This window comes from Otolemur garnettii, unplaced genomic scaffold (assembly GCF_000181295.1).
Source record: "Otolemur garnettii isolate 467f Iridium unplaced genomic scaffold, OtoGar3 scaffold00002, whole genome shotgun sequence".
Lineage (NCBI taxonomy): Eukaryota > Metazoa > Chordata > Mammalia > Primates > Galagidae > Otolemur > Otolemur garnettii.
Genome location: NW_003852397.1, coordinates 41,372,046 through 41,393,880, shown reverse-complemented (window position 1 = coordinate 41,393,880; position 21,835 = coordinate 41,372,046). Strand labels below are relative to the sequence as shown.

General features: G+C 39.7%; 1 protein-coding gene across 5 annotated transcripts in view; it reads left to right on the top strand.

Annotated features, from left to right (window-relative positions):
• Positions 1 to 21,835, top strand: part of THRB (thyroid hormone receptor beta) — a 359,939-nt gene that overhangs the window by 148,743 nt on the left and 189,361 nt on the right. For all 5 annotated transcript variants that reach the window (XM_023513776.1, XM_023513780.1, XM_003781747.3 and 2 more), the window contains exon 2: positions 7,989 to 8,060. The gene's annotated coding sequence lies outside the window, so the exon portion shown is untranslated. The remainder of the gene's footprint in view (positions 1 to 7,988; positions 8,061 to 21,835) is intronic.

Sequence of the window (21,835 nt, the reverse complement as noted above, 5' to 3'; positions counted from 1 at the left end):
TAGTTTGATGGGGAGGGGTTTGGGGAAGGGTACACAGTAAGTGGGTGAATGTCAAAGTGTATTAATATTAAAAGAAACATATGCAAGAAAGAATATTCCAGTACAAAGAACTGATAAAACAGCCCCAAAGGATCTCTGGCATGACAATTTTTGGTAGCTGGAGAATTTTTTTCTCTTAGAAAAGAGATTATAATTTTTAAAATAAATATCTGCACTTTGGTTGATACTACAGAGATAGATAGCCTTTTATGGTTTGTCTGTCTGTTTTTACTATTAATTATGTTGCTCCAGTTCCAAAGGTGTTCCCTTGCTGTAAAGAATCATCACAAAGCTTGTTCTTGTATATAACCCGGACTGACAACCTCAGTCCGCAGAGTCTGCTATTGCTCCTTCGTGGGTAGTGGTTTCCCTGCCATGCTTTGTCTGGAGATCCTCTGGGGGTGGCACACTAGGGTGGTGAATGCCACCCTTGTTTACAGGGGCTGGACAAAGAATAATTTAATTCTACCTCAGAGAGAAGGCAGTAAACCAATGCCCTGTTTCCATTGCTGTTGGAAAAGGAACAGTAAATGACAGCAAAGTTGAATAGCTTGATACTGGCAAGGTATAAATTACCCAGCGGAAGAGATGTGTTGAGAAGGAAAGTGAGGATTTGATCTCTGCCTTTCAGTTTTTAGTCATTGTCAACCACAAACTACAAAAGTTGGCTCAGCAAATGTTGGCTTCATCCAGGATACTAGGGAGCAAGCCAGGAAGTTTTTTTCTTCCCCTTCTGACTTGCTCAGGATTGGTCTTCTAAGGATATGTTTACGTTGGTGAAGAAAACAAGAGGGCTTTAGTCATTCTGCTGCAGTCGTGTTCTTCAAACTGTGGGCTGGGCCTTAGTAAGGGTAACGAAATCAAGGTAACAAGTCATTACTAACTTTTCCAAAAATGAAATAGTACATAGAACAGGGTTGAATAGAAAATATACAAGCACAACCTGGAGGCAGGACACTGTGGAGCTTTTGTCTCAGTAGGACATACATAGATGCACACCTATACATAGGTGTGTGGGTCACGGGTTAAAACAGACTTTTTATTGTGGATCATGGTCAAATAATTACTGCTGGGAATTTATTACATTAGAGGCTTTTTTTCCCCAATTTCATGAGAATGGTTTTGTATTTAGAATGTTTACCAAAGTATTTGTTTTAAATTAAACAACTCATCCTTTTCGATTTGATGTTGAAGTGAGCAGGAAAAGCCTTCATGTTGATACGGACAGTTATAATCTTCTTGCTGGTCAACTGCAAGTAGAAAACAAATTTGGCTGATCTGAATCTGTCTTTATGATGATTCTATATTGAAAAGCAACTCTGATAATTCCACCTCTTTTTAAATGTCAGATGGAAAACATCCCAAAGTAAGAAAACTACCATAGGAGCATTCCAATGCCAACCCCGGGACCACCAAACTTTGAAAGACAGACGACTTGTGGTAATGCTATATGCCTGCTTGCTGACGATTGGAGTTAAGAATTTGCCAGACAATGAAGACACTCATAGTTGATTGTGACGACCTGCTGATTTTAAAAGTTTGCTGTGACAATTTGATAATAGAATAAGTTTTCATGCAAGCAACGTTTTGTCTCCTAATTCAGCTTAATTCAAATCTGTTAATTTGCTTTGAGTTAACATTATGTGGATTCATGAACTTGGGGAAGATCTAGCTAGTTATCAAACTATATCAGGAAATTTTCCACATGCGGGAAACTTGCATATAAATACACGTAAACAGATCATATTAGTCTGTAATGCATTTTGCCAAACATACCCATTCATTATACTTCATCTTTATAAATCTAAAGACCAGTCAATACAATAAATAAAAATAATAGCTTAAAAGTCTCCTATTGAATCAATTGGCAGTGGCTATTGGCAGAGCTGTTTGAGAAGAATTTGGAGATTGCATTTGGAGTCAACAGTAAAAAAAGGTTGCATTGGATTAGTAATATCAGTGATGAACATGGGAAGGATCAGTGGTGATAGCTATGCCTTCTGTTTATCTTAGAAGTTTTCAGTTTAGTAAATCTTTATGGTATCTTGGAAACATGAGTTGCTTCCTCCATTTTATAGAGGAAGAGAAAGGAATAGCAGATGGTTGTTACCCGAGTTAAGCCTCTCGGTATCTCTTGCTCTTGTTTCATTTCTGTTCGTGTTCATCTAGATTATTTGTTTAGGTTGTGTCTCATAAATGTTTATGTCTGTCTACTCCTTTCCATTTTCATTACCGCCATTACATTTTTGATCCTCATTAAAGAAATTGTAATAGAAGCTTTCTAGGTGGCTTCCTTTTTTCTGGTGCTTAAAATTTTTTGATAGGATCAGGGGACATATACTCCATTGAATGATGTGAAAGCTGTGCACTGTCTCAGGGAATGGAGCACTTGCACAAACTTCTATAAATTAGTTAAAGAGGTTGTGAATTCCCCGAGGTCAACATTTAATTAATTACCCCATTCCAGTTTGTCTTTCTTTAATCCTCAAATTTCTATCAGTGTAATATTTATATGCACAATTTGGACCATGTTACTCTTTGCTCAGAACCGTTAAGTCTCCTTCAGAACAAAACTCCAGTCTGCTGGGATTAGAATCCAATCTTTCAAGCTCTGCCCCCATTTCTACTTCTGTAGCCTTATTACCCACTTTCTACCCCTGCTTCCTCTGCCCAAATGTACAACCTTCCAAGCCAAACCAGAATATTTGCGGTTCCCTCAATATTTGCTGCACTTCACCTCCACAGTTGCTGTGGCCTGGACATCCTTCCCCTCACTCTCACCTAACAGGGCCCTTTCTAACCTCTGAGCCCAGTATCTGATCTCCTGCTCAGTTATTTTTATGCATGTAGCACTTGGCACCGCATGACACCTTGCGTGGTACCTCTCTCATCATGATGGCATATTCAGCTGTTTGCCTGCACATCCTTCCCTTGACCTTGCCCTCAGCACTGAGGGGCTGCCTTCTGAGGTTTGTGCCTCCTCTTGGTTAAGGCTGGGGAAGGCTTTGGAGGAAGACTGGAAAACTGAAGGCAAGTAGAAGGCAGGATGTTTCTTCTCTGCTCTCTCTAACTCAGGCAGTATCTCTGACAACAGTCGTGTCTCCCCATGTGGCTTCAGCTCCTGCTGGAGGTACCATGAGCTTTCAGCTTCTGCTGAGTGACCTTGACTGACCTTGACTCCTGGGCTCCAGTGGGGACACTTCCATGCCCATCGCAACAAACTAGAGGTTTACTGCATCACTGAATGCCTTGTGCGCTCCTGTTTAACTTCACATCTTTTCATTCACCTTAAATACTAAGACTGGGGTATATTTTTTTGGATGAACCTTAACTGATGTAGCTGGTGTTTGGTGGCTATTTGTTGAATTTTATTACTTAATTTTAAACCATCTACCTAACAGATGTAGGTATTTCTTTTTTAAGTTCAACAGGGGTAAGTCCAGTATCCGTTATTTAGTACATAATAATATTACTTGGTGTTACCAGGAGTAGTAACAAACTACCCCTAAACTCAACAGTTTTAAACATTTAGCGTGTATTAGCTCACGAGTCTAAGGGTTGGGTAGGTGGTTCTTCCAGCTCTGGATGGGCTTACTCATGCATTTGTGGTCAGCTGTGTGTCAGCTGGGTGACTCTCTTCATCTTGGCTGGCTTTCTCGTATCTACAGGGCTTGGCTGGTCTAGGCTGACCTAGAGTGGCCTTGGTGAAGACAAGTGATATGAGTCAACTCCACTATAGATTTCTCAGCCGTAACAGGCTAGTTCAGGCATGTTCTCTTGGTAACCACAGGAAAGCAAGACAAAAAACTTAAACACATAATTTTTTCAAACTTCTGTATGCAGCATATCTGATTACGTTCCATTGTCCAAAGCAAGTCACATGGCCAAAAACAGAATCAAAGGGGACAGGAAAATAGATGCAATCTTCTCACTGAGAGGAACAGCAAGGTTGCATGATAAAAGGGTGGATGCAGGGAGGAATAAAGCCTTGTGCCTATTGCTAACAATACTACATTGTATACTGAAAATTTTGCTAAGAGGGCAGGTTAAGTAGGAAAGGAAGGAAGGAGGGGGAGGGAGAAAGGCAGAATTAGAAAAAAAAATCTGTACTGGCAAAGCTTCCAAAAGCACAGCCAAAAGAAAAAGAATGTGTTTCTCTAGAAGACATAATGCATTGACTCATCAATAAACATAGATGTTTTGGCACAATAATCAAGTAACTGAGGTGAAAGCTATGTTGATTGGTTAAATGTAATCACGTTAGATTGTATAAAAAATAAATCAGCACATTGTACCCCACATATGCATGAATGTATCCAAAATCTATGTGTATTTGACTTAATAAAAAAATAAAAAATAAAAAATATCTATCAACCTAGTCAAGAAAATGAGGAAATTGTTGGAAGGAAGGTAAGAAGGAAGGATGGAAAAAAAGAAGAGAAAAAGAAAGGAAATTTCACAGAATAAGAAATACAAATAACTTTTAAACATGTGAAAAGATTCTCAATTTTATTTGCCCCAAGACATATATGAATTCCAATTAGGATTCCACTTATCTGCTGTCAAGTAGATAACAGTAATGTTCACTGACAATGAATTAGCAAAGGTACAGAAAAACAAGGCTGTTAGACAGAATATAGATTGAAACAAACTCTATGGAGTCTAATTTGGAAATGTCAATCAAAATGTTTTTGTAAAGAATACATTTCCATTGAATGGGAAGTTCTGTTTCTTAAGATTTGTTGTATATATTAGAGTCGTCTTGAAAGTGTCCAGCCATGGAAGATGAAACATAGAGATAATGTGACTCATTACTTTCTGGACAGCTCTTATATCAACTTACCCATGTGAGAGCAGGCACTTGTGCAAGGTTATGCATTGTACTCCTATTTGAAATAGCAGAAGAAAAGACTTTACTGGCTTTCAATAAGTGTGATTATGATTTAATGATAGAAGGGGAAACCATGGAACTATCAAAATAAAATTATAAATGACAGAGTAAGCACTTAAAAAAGAAGAGGATGTAGGCCATTAATATGATACAATCAGTCTGGCTCAGGCTCCATAGACTTGATGAGAGATAGGAGACTAATTATAGCTAGATTAATAAATAGATAGAATTAATTTTTGCCATAGTATTAACCGGTTAAAATTCAATTTAATTTTATTTAAATTTAACCCTTTAAAAACCCTGCCATAAGATATGCATTGTGCATTTTCTAGGTTGTTCTATGCAATTTTACTGGTACAAAGTTACTGTCAAAAAAATAGACTTAGTAAAGAGCCGTTTATAAATAACATATTAATAAACCAAGTTAAAGGCACTTTATTTATCCTTTAACCTTCAATTTGCATTAATTGGGAGCAGTCATGGGAAAGAGTGCCAACTTCACTTCGGGTCAGATGGCTTAAGAAAATGAACTGTTTCATGCCCAGAAATAAATGTATTCCAAATATAAATATGAATCAGTTACAAAACAGATTCTTTTGAAACTACAAAATAACCGCACTGTTAATATATTTGTGCCCCAATTAAAAATGTGTCAGGAACACACATTCTGAGCTAAAGTTGTCCCAGGGAGTGAGTCTCATTTTTGCTTTGAGTCTTGTGTAAATGAAACGGGGCAGTCTCCTTTGAGGCCACAAGCAAATTCACAGCTCCCTGTTTTCTAAAGAGAAGAAGAATTAAAGATGGCTGTATTTAAATTGGACGTGTTTGAGCCTTGGCCTTGCTGCTTTAAATTTCCTTCATCCCAAGGAAATCACTTTGAATTTGTCCACTGAAGAACTCTGGTTTGGGTTGTTCTCATTGGGTTCTCACACCATGGAAAAGCTGCCATGTGTTTGGATTACAGCAAAGTTGGGAAGCCGCCTCGGTGATGCTGTGTGCCAGCTCTCTTCTCAGCAGTGTTATCTTTAAAACTTGAACCTGCTCTTAATCATTCAGAACAAGACCCCTGACATCAGATGGACCGGGTGCAATTCCTGGCGAGCCTCTTCACTGTTTGACTTTGGGAAAAATGTTTAACTGTTCCCTCATCTCCTTCCCATTGTTAATAATAATGGGATTATTATGAATACTTACCTCAGGTGATCATTGTGAGGGTTACATTATGTGAAATGAAGTAAAATAATTCGCACAGTTCAGCCCATAAAATGTGCTTAATAAATGTTACATATAAAAATACTTATTCTGTTTATTACTAATTACATGAGAAATTTTAGGTATTTATAGAGTCGTGTGAATAAGTCCTCTTCAGGATTATACACTCAAAAAATTCCAATATCGTTTTTATGCAAAAGGCACTGTCTTTAGATATTAATGTCAGGGATATGGGTGTATATTTACACATAACTGCCATAAAACCATAATAACAGTTACAAACACAAATTTTTTCCTGGCTGTGTTAATTTAGTCTTTGAGAATGCCTTTAGAATGTACTTCCTAAGTGCCCTGGTCTTCAGCCTCCCACTACCTGAGTTTCTGATTGTCTAGCAATCAGTGAGATGAAGTTCAAGATATTAGATTTGAAGGTTTATGAAATGAGCAGTGAAGAAAGATTTTGAAGAAAACAAGATAAATGCAATGCCACAGTCTTCCTTCATCTAGTTTTGAAAAGGAGGAAAATTACTAATAAGAAAAGTCCCTTTTTAATAAGTATGTCTTGCCTTTCAACATACTGAGTCTCCACTCTGCATGGAATCTTGGAGTGGAAGAGCCACGGTCCACACAATGCAAGGTAGCGTCTTCTGAAGCTCAGAATAGAAGAAAAGATTTCATATGCACACATACGTATGCATGCCCACACAAAACCAGCAACCACTTTAATGACTTAACAAGTGCATTTATGGTGCCATAAACATAGGGAAAAGCCAATGACTGATGGTGTATTTACTCCAGGCGGCAGTTAAAGGGATGCACTGTTACAGATCAGCATGGTGAGAGCTCACGTTCATAAGTTGAGTTACAAACGTAGAATAAGGGAAATTAAAACACATTGTTCCTTGTCCTGGATACACATTTATGCATGTGAATGTAAAACAAACATTATTATCCGGAAAGACATAAACTAATTCATGGTCTAGGCTTAGTGTAGAGTTGTCAAGGAGATTATAGCTATATTTGGTTTTCTCTAATAAGAAGAGCAGATATGGCAAAATGCTAACAATGGTCCATTCTGGGTAGTGGGAACCTGGATCTTTGTTCCACTAACCTCCAGTTTTCTATAATTTCTAAGTTCCCCACAACAACCAAAATTGCGGGTCCACAGTTAGTTGAAAAGCAGCTTTTTGCTTGTTGTGCAAACAGAGACTTGGAGACATCCTCTGTGCTGTGAGAAGATGCCATGGTCTGTTCGGCCACCATTCTCATCTGGTTTATAGCTATGCGAAGTGTTCTGGACATGATTGCACTTAATGCAATCTAGATCAATCTAGATAGCTCTGCAGCTTCATGCTTGGGTGCGTCCCATGATGAAAAACTTGCCGTGTCACCCCTGGGTTTCCTATGGCTCAGTTGCAGGTTTTTATATTTTTATTCTGGGAACCATTCTCTGAGCTGAAGCTAGACTCTCTTTAGCACAAGATATCTACATGGTTTGAGATTCACATTGGCCTTTTAGTCATCTTTCCAGGCTGGGAATCCAAAGCTCTTGGGTCTTATCCCTGAAACTCCACAGAAAAGTAGGTCTTTGGGATTCACAAAAGTTGTCCCGTCCCTAGAAAGTGTCATTATAGTCCCTGTGTCAAGGTCCTTTTCCCTGAAACCATCTCCCCTTTAGAATGAGATTTATCTAAGTCTATTTGCATTTATTCAAAATCAGAGACAGCTCTGAAACCAGACCCTATTTAAACACAGAAATAAGAGCAGTTGCAGTTTAATCAAATGTTTGGGGAACTTTAAAACAACAACAACTTATATTTATCTTCTTGTGTTTCCTTTTTTCCAGATCTGCAGTTTCCCTCCTGGTGGCCATCCTGCATGGGTGCCAAGTTCCACACGGGAGTTAATGAATAAGAAGGTCAGATGCGGGGCTTGACTTGACTCTTTGCAGACTCGTCACTTTGCTATGCACTGTCCCTGTTTAGCACTTTAGGAACTATCTTCTAATTTGCGGTGTTGCTGCTGCTGTTATTTAACATAGTTCTGAACTCTGTGCAAAGAAATATGAGACATTAAATGGGCTTTAAAAACATGATGGAGAAGAAGAATGCTACAGATTCACTCAGGGAAAGAAGGCTGACGGGTGAGAGGCAGGAGTCTGTTTCTCAGCTGTGCTCGGTAAAGATCCAACAATCCTATCCCACGTGTCTTTTTCCTGGAGAACGGAAGAGTGTAATAATTAGATAAATCAGAGTGCGGGCACCCGGGCAGTAATGGTCCACTTTCTTTGCTGTCAAATCTTCTGAATTCTCCTTTTGGCCCCTAGGTGTTTGGTATTATCAACCAGACTATTTGGATCACTGGTTTATAATTTGGAATCCAATGTGTTTGCATTATTGTAACAACACAGATTCAGTTTGCCTCCGTATTTTAAGGTGGTGTCAGCACTTTACTTTCTGTGTTTATTATTTTTAGCAGTGTAAAAGCGAAACCAGGAAAAAATGGCTTTCTGCCGATAAGGGGACATTCAGGCTTGGCCAGGGTCTGGGGGAGTCTATGGAAATGCTCACTGGCTGCTGGAGTCGGGGCCTTTGAATGCTGTCTTTGTGCCTCCCTTTGCCCATGGCCTCTGGCCTACTGTCTAGGCGCCTCGGCTGGAGTAGTGCTATCTGATTGTGACCAGTACTAGTGTTACAGAGCTCCGTGCCCAGGCCCTCCCTCGGGGCCCCAGTCTGGCTGCCTCTGTCTCCCAGCCCTCCCTTGAGGGGACCAGTCACAGCTCTCATATCAGAAAATACTATTTGTAATTTATAGAATGTTCAAAGAAAGGGATCGCTAAGAATCTTCAAGACCTATGATTTTCTCTTTCTCTCTCTCTAAACAAATAACTCACCCCTTTTCCCAAGTCAAATCTTACAGTGGACCACAATGTGCAACACATAGAGAAGGATAGCTGTTCTGTTTGAATTTGAGAAGGCCCGTGCCAGCCCCATTCCTCAGCCTCTTCTTCTTCATATCCCCGCAGTCAAAGTGACCTGGGAGGTCCTCCCTTCCTATCGGGAAACCTAGGGCATCTCTCAATACTTGCACGCTATTCTTGCAAGGCAGTCCCCACAATTTACAGATAAAGAAACTAAAGGGAGATTTCTATAGATGCTCAAAACCGGAGGCATTAGCCACAAAAGAGGGCGTCCTGTATTCATCCATTTTTACATAGTTCTCGAAAAGGATTAACTAATCTGCAGTGATAAGAATCAAAATAGTGATTACCTCCAGGAGACGAGGGGGTTGACTGACAGGGAGTGTGATGGAATTTTCCACAGTGCTAGAAATATTATATATCTTTCTAGGATGTGTGGGCTACATACCTTTCCCCAAACTCATCTGTGCATTTTACTCTAGTAAAAGGGAAGCTATACTTCCATTAAAAATAAAAAAGCAAAGATAGAGGCAAAGCAAAAAATACATTAGGCATTTAGTGATTGGAAATTCTGTAGCCAGATGTTTGATTTTGATGAACTTTCTTGAAGTTATGAGGGCTATTCATTGAGTCAGGTCTAAAGTCATTGTGCGAAGTTTCTGAAGATCAATAACCCTCCTTTTCTTCCAAGACTATCATTGTTCAGTAATCACCAAAAAGAGAAAAAATATATCAGTAAATTTCAGACAGTGGAACCATTGAATACACTTTGGAATCTTTAAGCTTATAATGTGGTTACTGTGTGATATGTGGAGGTGCTTTTTTGAGACAGAGTCTCAAGCTGTCGCCCTGGGCAGACTGCCATGGCATCACAACTCACAGCAACCTCAAACTCTTGGGCTTAAGCAATTCTTTTGCCTCAGTCTCCTGAGTAGCTGGGACTACAGGTGCCCACCACAATGCCCAGCTAAACATGGGGGTTCTGAGAGCAGAGATGCACGACGTTTGATTCTACTGACCCGGGAGGCCAAGAATCTTGCCCCCTCCACTGTGTAGCAGCTGGAGTGCCAGGAGCCTTGGAGAGGCACCACTTTCCACGTGGGGTCCTCTGAGATTTCAGGGGCATTGAGAAGCCCCTTAAAGGCCTCTACTGGGAGGAATCCTGGTGTGTGGGAACAATCGAGTTTACCCACCCACACAGCTTGACTTTTGTCTGCTTAGATATTGGGCTTCTTCATCAGAGTTCACGTATATAAAGAATTCTACAGGTGAAAAATATATGACAAACATTATACATATTATATGTCCATTCTGGTGTATATGATTTCCTTAGTCACTCAGATGACATGGAATTCTACTCCTTAACCACACTGAGCTTTTGCCTCCTAAGCTTTGTGCTGAAAGACAGGGTCTAGGACTGGCACACTCTGGACTGTTTGCAGAGTGACACTGATCTGGACTCATCCTGAGAGTTACGGATAGTCTTGACTTCCACCACCCTTCCCTACAAGAAAGGTCCTTCTCAAGCCTCTTTCCAGAATTTTGATGCAATCAGAGATATTGTAAAAAAGAAAAAAAAACAAACAAACATAAGTTTGGGGGCCTCTGGAGGTGCCAGGCAAGTATGTGTTCATTGTTGGTTGTCTATCCAATGCCAAATTGATCATCACCTAAAGAAATGAGATGCCAGAGAGAGACCCTTTCCTGCAGAGGCCCCAGAAGATGCCATTTTCTTAAATTTGGGATTGCATCTTGCCCAATTATCTCTTTTTCACAGATAAAAACCTCATTTTTGTCATGCATTAGTTTGACATGCACTATTCATAATGCTCATCAAATTTTTCATAATTTTTTAATTCTTTGCTCCTACTCATCCACATACTTTTTAAATGATCTATAAAATGTAAGATTCTTTCCATCCGAGTGGAACTTGTGAAGGCTGAGGTTGAAAGGCAGGTGATATCAGTCTTTCTCCTTTCAGCAAATAGCCATTCCTGTCAAGTGACTGGCCTTCTCTCTATATCTTTGCAGTGGGGCATTTTGACCCTCCAAACACCACTTTCCCCACCCTAAAATACTTTGAAATAACATTATTTAAATTTTTCCTATTCATATGTTTTAGAAGTCAGGCAGTAAAGTAGAAGGTAATTATTGTGGTTCAGATATAGCAAAGGACATAGGCAGGGCAGATGCAATCCTGGGGCCAACTCTGTCTCTTAGAGTCTGGTGGAAAAAATGGTGCAGGAAGAAAAATGTTTCTGGAAAGGAAATGATGACAGTGTTAGAAATGGCAGGAAAGGATCGTGTGGAGCCTACGAAGGAAGGATTTGAAGGTGCTTACATGTTCCAGCCTTTGAGGCTGTATTATTTTTCTTCAGAAAAGACAAACTGTCTACTTACTTGAGTGATTTCCCCACAAAGGGCCAAAGCCTATTTCACTCACAACAAGGATCCACATTAATGCAAATTTAGTTCACTAATGAAACTGTGGTAAAACTGAATCATCTGTAGAAAAGAACATTTTAAATAACCAGGACATTTTTTAACCCACACAAACCATGCTTTGCCTGCAAATGCACGCAAATTTCCTAATCAAACCAAATTTAATTTAGCAAGAGAATTTTTTTTTCCTCCAAACCGGTTTAGTTTAATGTGCATGAGAGCAGAAATGAAATTACACAATGTAAGAGTCTGAGCCGAATTTGCCTTTCTGCAATTCCATTTGAAAGGACTTGTTTCAAGTCATTAAGAGTCAACTAAACCAAATGGAAAATACCAGGACACAAATTATATGCATTCTCCATTCCAGTAAATTTGGGCAAGTGATCTTTCTGGAGCCAACCTTCATGAAGCTTCTTTCTTTGCTTGCTTGCTTTTTCTTTCTTTCCTTCTTTCTTTCTTTATTGATCAAATGGATAATGCAACATATGTGTATAGTCAGATTTCAATTATTCATAAGAATGAAAAGGAGAATACAATGTCAATAATTGAAGTCCAATCTATTGACATTTTCTTCCCATTGACTATTTTTTGAGCTGCAACCTGGACCTTTTCAACCACCAAACTGCTTGCCAGAGTAGTTTATAAGTGAGAAAACCTCCTGGTTTGAGTTTTATCTCCTTTTCTTTCCCCCACTTCCTCTGTTGGTACTGTTGAGTTATTAACCACTAAAAAGGCAAATAGCAAATACATTAATGTGCATATTATATTCATTCTTGGTTTCCAGACAAGGAAAGTAAGGGCAAAATGATTAGGAACAATGCCTTGTCACACTGGCAGGGCTGGGCTTTCATTCAGATCTTTCTATCTGCAAGCATCTGTTCTTTAGAATAGCAGCCGTGGATCATAACTTCTCAACACATTACATTGGCTGAGTTGGAGAAACAGCTAAATTTGTAAAGAGAATTAACTAACTATTATTTTGAGCCTGTCTATGACAGAAAACCATAAATAACAGCAACTTAAATACACAAAAGTTTGTTTTTCTCTCCAGATCAGGGGGAGGGTCCTACAATCATCAAGAACTCAGTACCTTATCTATCATTCTACCTTGCTATTCTTAGCATATGACTTTATCCCCAATGTTCCCTCATGGTTCAAGATGACTGCTGGGGTCCTAGCCTTCATGTATAAATTCTAGGCAACAGGAAAGATGGGAGAAAGAGAGTAAAAGACACCCATTACCTGCTATGTGTTTCATCTTTAGGGGGCTTTACCAGGGTACCCGTCCAACACTGTCTACCTACAGTTTCATCTACTGTCTCCTAGTTGCAAAGGTAGCAGAGTGTCCTGCCACTCAGAATAAAGTGGGACTTGGTTATGAGGAATATTGTGGAGGCATCTAGCAGACCTGGTCACAATCAAGCAACTACTGGGGGCTCCCCAATTATGGAAAGGAATGGTCAGGGCGTACCTTAGAGAGACTGATCTTGTATCAATAGCCAAGAGCATGAGGGAGTAAAAATAGAAGGAATGAAATGTAGTTTTGAGGACTTGGCTTGTGGGGACAAGCTTTAGTGTGATGGCATCAGGGAGAGGAGATAGAGATATGTGATAGAATTTGTAAAGAGTGGACTGACTCAGAGTGTGTTCGTTAATTAGCTGCTATTTAAAGCTGTATTTAAACACACATGTAGACACACGTGTGCATTTGTATAAACACATTATATGTGTGTGAATATATATATATATATACACACACATATGCCTGCATACAACAAAAACCACATACAACAAGCAATAACAAACTTTCCTAGGGCTCCATACCACCAGTAGCAATGGTTTTTAAACTTCAGTCTCCCTTAGATTCAGCTGCAAAAAAGAAAAGATAACAAAGGGGGCTGAATTACAAAATTGTAAAGAGAATGAGAGGAAGAGAAGTTGTAAAGATAACGAGTGTAACATTATAAGGAGCCACTCTGGAGAAAGTAGGAAAGTCAGGATGGGGGAGGAACAAGTTAAGTTTTTGTTCTCTTTTTTTTTTCTTTATCTTTTCTTTCTACCTTCTCTTCCCTCCCTCATCCCTCATCCGTCCCTCCCTCCCTGCTTCCTTCCTTCCTTCCTTCCTTCCCTTCTTCCCTCTTTCCTCTGTACTTTCCTCTTTTTTTTCTCTTTTTTCTGTCATTTTTTAGTTTTAAGATGAGTACACTCATGAGTTTGATAATCATGTTTTCATAACATTTTCATTATGGTATCCTGGATGAGAATGAATTTACCCCCCAAGTCCTCATCATGACCCTTTTGTAAAGCCAAAGGGCAGCAGTAATATTTTGCAGATGACAAAATCAAGGAATTCAAGGCTCATCGCTGGCGTTGGCAGGATGGAGCTAGAGCCCCAGGGTCGCTGTTCTGTGACTCCTGGTATCCATGTCCATGGCGCACTGACACAGCCGCATATCCCTTGTGTTTGTAACCCACAGGTTGGGCAAAAACAACTCCCTTGGTACTGTGAGATGACACCTTTAGCTTTAAGGCGAAATGTATTTTTTGTTCTAGATTTAAAAATTAACTATAGTTGGATAAGTAGAATGTGGTTTTCTGATTTTAACGCCCTCTGATCACATTGTGTAAGGCTCATGTAAGCCTATTTTTTCCCACCAAATCTTGGAAAGAGGCAGGTCCACTTGGCATTGGCTGCCTGCTGCTCCAGATGTCTCCTCTTGCAGCTCGCTGGGGCAAGCGCTGTGATTTCTGCTGCAACGTCCTAGACAAAGTCTCTCATGAAAAAATAAATGCCTACACACTTACGTAGTAAAAGTATAAAAACATGCATGGGAAAAACACACACCAACTGTGTGGTTAGCTTAGAAAGAGAAGGCAGAGAGAGGGAGCTAGGTCAGTAGCATTTTGTCATGTTTTTCATTCCTTATAGCAGTGATTCGCAACCTTCCTAATGCCGCAACCCTTTAATACACTTCCTCATGTTGTGGTGACCCCCCAACCATAAAATTGGGGGGTCACCACAACATGAGGAACTGCATTATAGGTTTGCAGCATTAGAAAGGTTGAGAACCACTACCTTATAGAGAGAAGAATCAAATACTGAAAACCTGAATGATGGGTACCTGAGTGTCAGCAATGTTGTTTCAGATACCCTTTGAATGTGTAAAATGTTTCATATTTTAAAATTTTTCTTAAGTAAATGTCCTTAGAGACAAAGTTTTTTAAAAAACTGATTTCAAGAACTCTTTTAGTCCTCTATTGAGGATATTGTCTCTTTGCCCTTCCCATGGGTTGCAAACATGTTTTTCCAATTTCTCTTGTGTCTTTTCTCTAGCAGTGGATAGCTATTTCCACTGCCTAGAACACTCCAGATACCTGCTGGGCGTGCTTCTTCACTTGTTGTGAGTCTGATTTGAACGTTATCCTCTCATTGAGTCCCCCCCGGACCACCGTATTTAACACTCCAGCCACCCAACACAGGCAGTGTCGGCAGTCCTGATTCCCTTTCTTTGCTCTTTCTTTTTACCATAGCACTTTCCACAGACATTCTCATTTCCTCATTTTGTTGGTAGCCTCTCTTCACCAAGATGTAAGCTCCTTTCTCTACAGTTTTACTTTTTTTTTTTTTTAAGACAGAGTCTCACTCTGTCACTCTGGATAGAGTGCTGTGGCATCATAGCTCAAAGCAAACTCAAACTCTTGGGCTAAAATGATCCCCTTGCCTCAGCCGCCCAAGTAGCTGGCCTACAGGTGGCTGCCACAATGCTTGCCTACTTTCTAGAGATGGGATCTCACTCTTGCTCAGGCTGGTCTTGAACTCCTGAGCTCAGGCAATGCAGCCTCCCAGAGTGCTAGGATGATAGGCGTGAACCACCGCGCCCAGCCCCCAGTTTTACATTTTGATCCATTTAGAGGTGTCAGTTAGGATTTGATTAGAGCCTGTCTAGTCTGTTCCACTGTCTACTGATGAACGTTTTAAGCCCTTGCCATTAAGAAATGCCAACAGTCTTACAGCAAGTCTTTGTTTGAATTAGAAACAAAATTCAAATTTTGTATTCTTAAATATACCCATTAGAAGTGGGACAATTGGGGGGTCCCTGAGCATTTACTCATATGAACAAAGTAGATCATCAAACATGTTTATCTCTTACACAAAAGTCTAATGACCTGCTTTATTGTAAACACAGTTTTTCACAATTGTTGATTCCTGTGTTGTTTTGAGTTCTTTTATGAACCTTCTCTGTGGCAGCCATTTAAGAAGACCACCTTAGTGATTAGACAGCTTCCTCTGGAACTGTAAGGAGACTATACCAAGGTCCAACAATTTATGATTTGGGATTGTGCTTCTTGTTAATAATATACAAAACAGCTAGTTGCCAACGCCTTTTGGGGAAACAGGTGGCAAGTAAATGCTCAGCTTTTCTCTGTGCAAAACACCAAGCCCTGCCAATGGGAGGTGTAAAAACTACAGCCAATCATACTTCCCTTAAGAAACTTAAAAATCAATTGAGGAGTCAAGATACATATACACAAAAAGGTAAAGAATAAATTAATTATTTACTGATATTTAGACTTTCAGCAACTCCAAATGAATGGGACAGATATATATTCAAGATGTTAACAGGAAAAGATGATAGTGGATTACAGTAACTTATGAAACCTCTCCTGAGGGGATTAGAAATTATATCAAGCTTAGAAGAATAAGTGGAATTGGACTTTAATAAAAGAGGAGCTGGGAGAGGGAGGGATATCAGTCTTAAAACTTATTTCCACCACGTAGCAGGTTTTGTTGTTTTTGTTGTCACTGTAGGCGATGGGTAATTTCGTTTCCGTATTATTGCTACTGTATTATGGTTTAACACGTCTGAACATTTTTGACGTCTACTTCAAACGTTTAGCACACTAACATAGATTTAATCAATCAGGAAAATCTAGCAAGGATAATTATATTTAGACTGATCATCAAAAGATAACAGCAGCGGCATATAAGAATGAGTCATACAAAAAGAAAAACGATAGCAGCAAGTTCTTTCCTTTTTTTTTTAAACCATTTGCGATTGCGAGTGGGCCCCGCCCCTTTTTCAGTGCTGTTTTTCCTCGGAGAGGAAGCGTTGAATACAGCCATTCGAGACCCACGTTAACAGTGGTGATAAACAGCCTATCTCGCTTCATCTAGAAACCACCATATAGTAAGGTTAATCTTTTCCTTACAGTGACTCTTTTATGAGAGTGATTAACGAATAGTAAATTCATCTGCCAGACTACATATTTGGTTTCTTGCTCTTCTACTGCTTTTTATTCTTGTCTGTAAAAGGATGAAAGACCCAGCTCGAAGCAGGAAGCAGGAGCTCAGTGTAAAGTCTAAGGAGATAGACCCTGCCTAAAAAGGAGCTTGCTGAAATCATCCGTTTCATTCATCTTATCTAGATGTTCCCAATAATCCCAAACACTGTGATAGACATTTTGCATTTCCCATTTAATATCAAACAGTCTAACACATGTTTTGCAGCAAGGTAGACATAGCTCTGGAATATCCTTATTACGAGAGTATTTACCTCCTTGATTTTCTGGCAGTCAAGAGTCATAAACCATCCAGCATCTCCCATGTAGCAACCAACAGGTTGGCTGCATGGAATTTGGTGTTCTAGTTTAAGCTTGGCCTCGGTTCACTTATTTCTTGGATCCGTGGACTATAGATCGTGGCCACTTGACTAAATGGTTCATACTGTCATTTAGGTTGTTAATGAAAAGTAACTATTTTCTCCACTAACATTTAAAGAGAGTGAAAGTTGAAGGTACAAAGTGAACATGTGTGCAGTTTTCTGTATGTGGATTACATTTCACAGTGAAAGAGAGGTTAGACAGACAGACAAAGTTATCAAGACAGGCAAGTGATATCTGGTCGCAACTAAGGAAGGGAACGTGTTTATTGGAAATGATGCCTTGACCAGGGTGCTGGAGGTAGAAAGATAACTCCCCAAGGGCTCTGGGTGAGAGGGAACTATTTTGCTGAATCCAAGGAGAGGTTTTGGTCATTCCTCCAAAGAGGAGAAGGAAAAAGAGAGAGAATAAATGAATGGATGGAAATGAATGAATGATACTGGGTTGAATGAATGAATGAATGAATGGGTGAAACTGAGGTAGGTCAGGTACCTGCAAGTGTGACATCCAAGGGGGGTTGGGGTATTGTAGAAATCTTTCAGGATAGGGGTTTTGGCCAAAGTGGACAGTGAGTGAGAGAGACATAGCATATTGTGGTGGTTTTGAACAGTACTTAAGTTTTAGGGCTCATACAAACCACCAGGGAATCTTGTTAAAAATGCTAATTCTGAATTGAGGTCCAGGGCAGGGCCTGACACTCTAAATTCCAAACAAAGCTCCTGGGTTGATGCCCATGTGCTGGTCAACACACCACCCTTGGAGCAGCAAAGTGGCGCCAGGACCAGATTTCCCAGATATAACTCCTAATTTTGCCACATATTATCTGTGTGACTCCAAAGAAACAACTTAACTTGCCTTTGCCTGTTTTCTCAGCCATAACATGGAGATAATATCTCGTAGTGTTGCTATGAAAATCAAATGAGTTAACATATGTAAAATGCTTAGAACACTGAGTGCCTGCCGAGGAAAAGAACTAGATTAGCATTAGCTGCTGTTGCTGTTTATTATAATTACTTAGTTACTTGAAAATAAAGAAGCCAATTCTGTAAAGAGTTGAGAATTTAAGACTCCCTGGGACCTCGATGTGAGACAAAAGGTAGGTTCAAGTCCAAGGTTTCTAATCCTTGGGATTAAATGACACCTGGTATGTCAAGCATGTGGTCTGCCACAGAAGACCATTCACTTTCTTCTGCCCTTGCTGTAAATTAAATTCCAAAATGTGCTGAAGTTACCTAGGCAGGCACACTTAAATTTAGACTGTATGAGGGTCATTTCTTTACCACTCAGAGGCTAACATGACCATTCAGGCAGTGGTTCGATCCTGCCCCTGCTCTGTATTGTATTTTACATGTACCTCAATTATAATTGTGTTCTGTTGTAAATGCATCCTCAGCTGTCTGTGTCCCTCCCACTCAGCTGAGACTAGCTAGGACACCGGATATTACTCATCTCCCCCCTCCCTCCAGCTGCCAGCAGCTGGCACAGTATTTGACACATAGATACATGTAGAACTCAGTAGGGCACAAAATGATCAGCCTATAATCAAGGGAAGTAGAAAAGGCACACATATAAATGAGCATCACATATAGACTTCCTTTTGACTTTCACTCTGTGTCCTTTGTCATCTTTTTTAGAAGGTACCTACACCAAGGAATTGAGCATCAGCATCGAATACGTGGCAGCACACATACTTGGAATCATACTGGGCTAGTGGAAGAATCTGCAAATGTTATGTTTGCCATAAATATAAATTATTTTCATCCTACTTATCAGAGATGATATAAAAGAGATAGGTACCACGTTAAGCAAACCTCACATGGGAGCATTAGTATTTACAGAACAGATAAATTGCGTAGTAAATATTTATTTAGCAAATTTTTTCTCTGCATAAGGATTCAAAATAGCAGCTTTGTAACCAGATCCTGAATAATCTTAAGATGCATTTTGCACTCAGCATTCTTCTAGACCCAGCTGGGGGAAGGGGGGGGGAGGCATTTGTAGAGATATTCTGGGAAGAAAATAGCTACATATGCATTTGAAAAAAACTAGGAGATAGTAACTTTGATTCGCTGATTGCTTTATTTCAAGATACTAAAATAGTTTGGGGATAGACTCCCAGACTTAATTTCTAAACCCTCCCATTTAGAAAGATTTCTGCAATTGGTATTGTGATTTCTGGAGTCTTTGAACAGAAGTCCTAGAGAGAACCTGACCTGCTGTTAATGTTCCCGGCCACACGGAACAGTAGGAGCCTGGACACAGGAGGTTTCTTAGAGATGATCTCCGTGTGCTTGGTGTGGCCAGTAGCATTGGCAGCACTGGGGAGCATGTTAGGAATGTACAATCTCAGGGCCCACTGTAGGCCTAGTAAATCAAAATCTGCATTTTGACAAGCTCCCCAGATGATTTTCATGCACAGTAAAATAGGAGAAGGCTGAGTCCATACTTAGGGCCCTGGCCCTCCCCGTAGGGGGCGGCCTTGTATGACTGTTGTTGCTGCCCTAACAATACTATGAGAGAACAGAACAGAGCCATTGGCAGCTCCTGTCTGGCTGGGCTGGGCTTAGGGAGCAATTGCTGTTTTTAAGAGTAGAAATGCTTCTCCCAGGAAGTGAAAAAGAGAACAGGATCCAAAATAATGCGCTTGGGAACTTGGTTGCCTGGGGGCTGAGTATGTCAGAACAAGTCAACTCATTGAGGACAATGTGATGGTAACTTCATTTGTGAGCCACTTAAAGCTCATCTGAATGACATTATTCTATGGAAACCCTGGACACAGATAGCCCTACTTTCGAGTTCTGAAGAGTAGGGAGCAGAATGAATGGGGGATAAGTAGCGTGAATGTAACGCTCAGAAAGATGCACTCATGAGTTCTGTTATCTGTACCAACCTGGGACTGACCCATTTAATAGTATTCAGTGTTTGCAATGCAAAAGTGAAGGATAGTAGGAAGAAGAGATGGAGCTAGAAGGCTTTGAGTTTTTTCTGTAAAAAATTAGATGCAGGACTATGTGACAGTAACATAAGAGATAGCCCCACATTTTGTTCCGCCACAAAATAATGCAAGCTTCTATATCAAGAAATGACCTTCAGTAGGTTTTAGATGCCCTGTGCTATAACTAGTACTGTCCGCTCAATTTATAATGTGAGCCACCTATATAATTTTTATCCATAACCTTGACAATAACAGTGGAAAAGAAAAGAAAAATCAAAACAACACTGATTTGTGCCCAGGGAGCTCTACCCCAATCAGCTTTGAGTTCAAAAAGGAAAAACTGAAGAGAGACTCTGGTGCCCTAAGACCTGCAGACCCAGAAATGAAAGTTGCCTTGCCAAAGCTCCAGGCAAAGAAAAGAGTTTGAGGAGTTTCTCTAAAATACTATTTACCCTTTAATTACCCTTGTGAGGGGCCATAAAACAGAGATGGGAGTTGGGCCTGGCCCAAGGCAAATACAATAAACTCCTTGTTATTTGGTGGATATAGATTAGGCCAACGACAACAACAACAAATGATACTTAACCCATTTACCTACTTTTCCTAGGGACTTAAAAAATGAGCTGTTTTCTACCTCTGATTGAACCTATGGAAACTATCATTTTAATCTGAAAGGATAAAGAGACTTAAGCTTCCCCTGCTGGCTTATGTTCCTGACTTAGTGATTAAGGAGACAAGTGAAATCAGTATTTCGTGAAAGTTCATTTTTTTCTTCCGAATTCATCCATGGTTTTTTACATTATAAATATGCTTTAAAATATATTTATAGTTGTAATTTCTCCAGGATGTCTGAGATTTTATTTTTCTTTGCCCCGTACTATAACTAGTACTGTCCACTAAATTTATAACGTGAGCCACATATATAATTTTAAATTTTCTAGTAACCATGTCAAAAAAGAAAAACAACAGGTGAAATTTCTTGTAATACTACATTTTATATACTCAGTAGCATCCCCAAAAGTAACCAATATAAAAATTATTAGTGAGATAGTTTACATTCTCTTTACCATGGTCACTCTTCAAACTCTGGTGTGTATTGTACTCTGACAGCACATCTCACCTTGAACTAGCCACATGCGGGGTGCTCAGTAGCTCAGTGGCTGTTGACACTGTATTAAACAGCACGGTTCTCTGATTCCAGGACAGTTCTTCCTAACATTTCAGAGTCAGGATTCTTTAGGGGAACCTGATAAAAACTGTTGACCTTCTTCCCAGAAAAGTCCATATTAGCATATAATCCTATATAAAATTTCCAGGGACTCATGAAGTCCTAAGGGCCATCTGGCATCTTGGGTAAAATCATCACAAACAGCCATAATTCCATCAGCAGTCTCACTTTTTTAAAAATGCCGACCTTTTGGAGTTACATAAATTATTTAAAAAGGAAATTTTATATCATTTCTGTACTTGAAAAGTATCATTTCCCAAAAGCGAAAGAAAACTGCAAAAAAATTTTACTATTAATCTTTTTAAATTGACCTACCTTCTAAATGCATCTTTCCTGTCCCTCTTCTGAATACACTGCCTATGGCTTCGGACACCCTGCTCTGAGGCTTCCTCTGAAAGAATGTAGGAATGAATCGATCCATGAATGGATCAACAAACTGTGGTATATGTACACCATGGAATACTATGCAGCCATTAAGAAGGATGGAGAGTTTACATCCTTCATGTT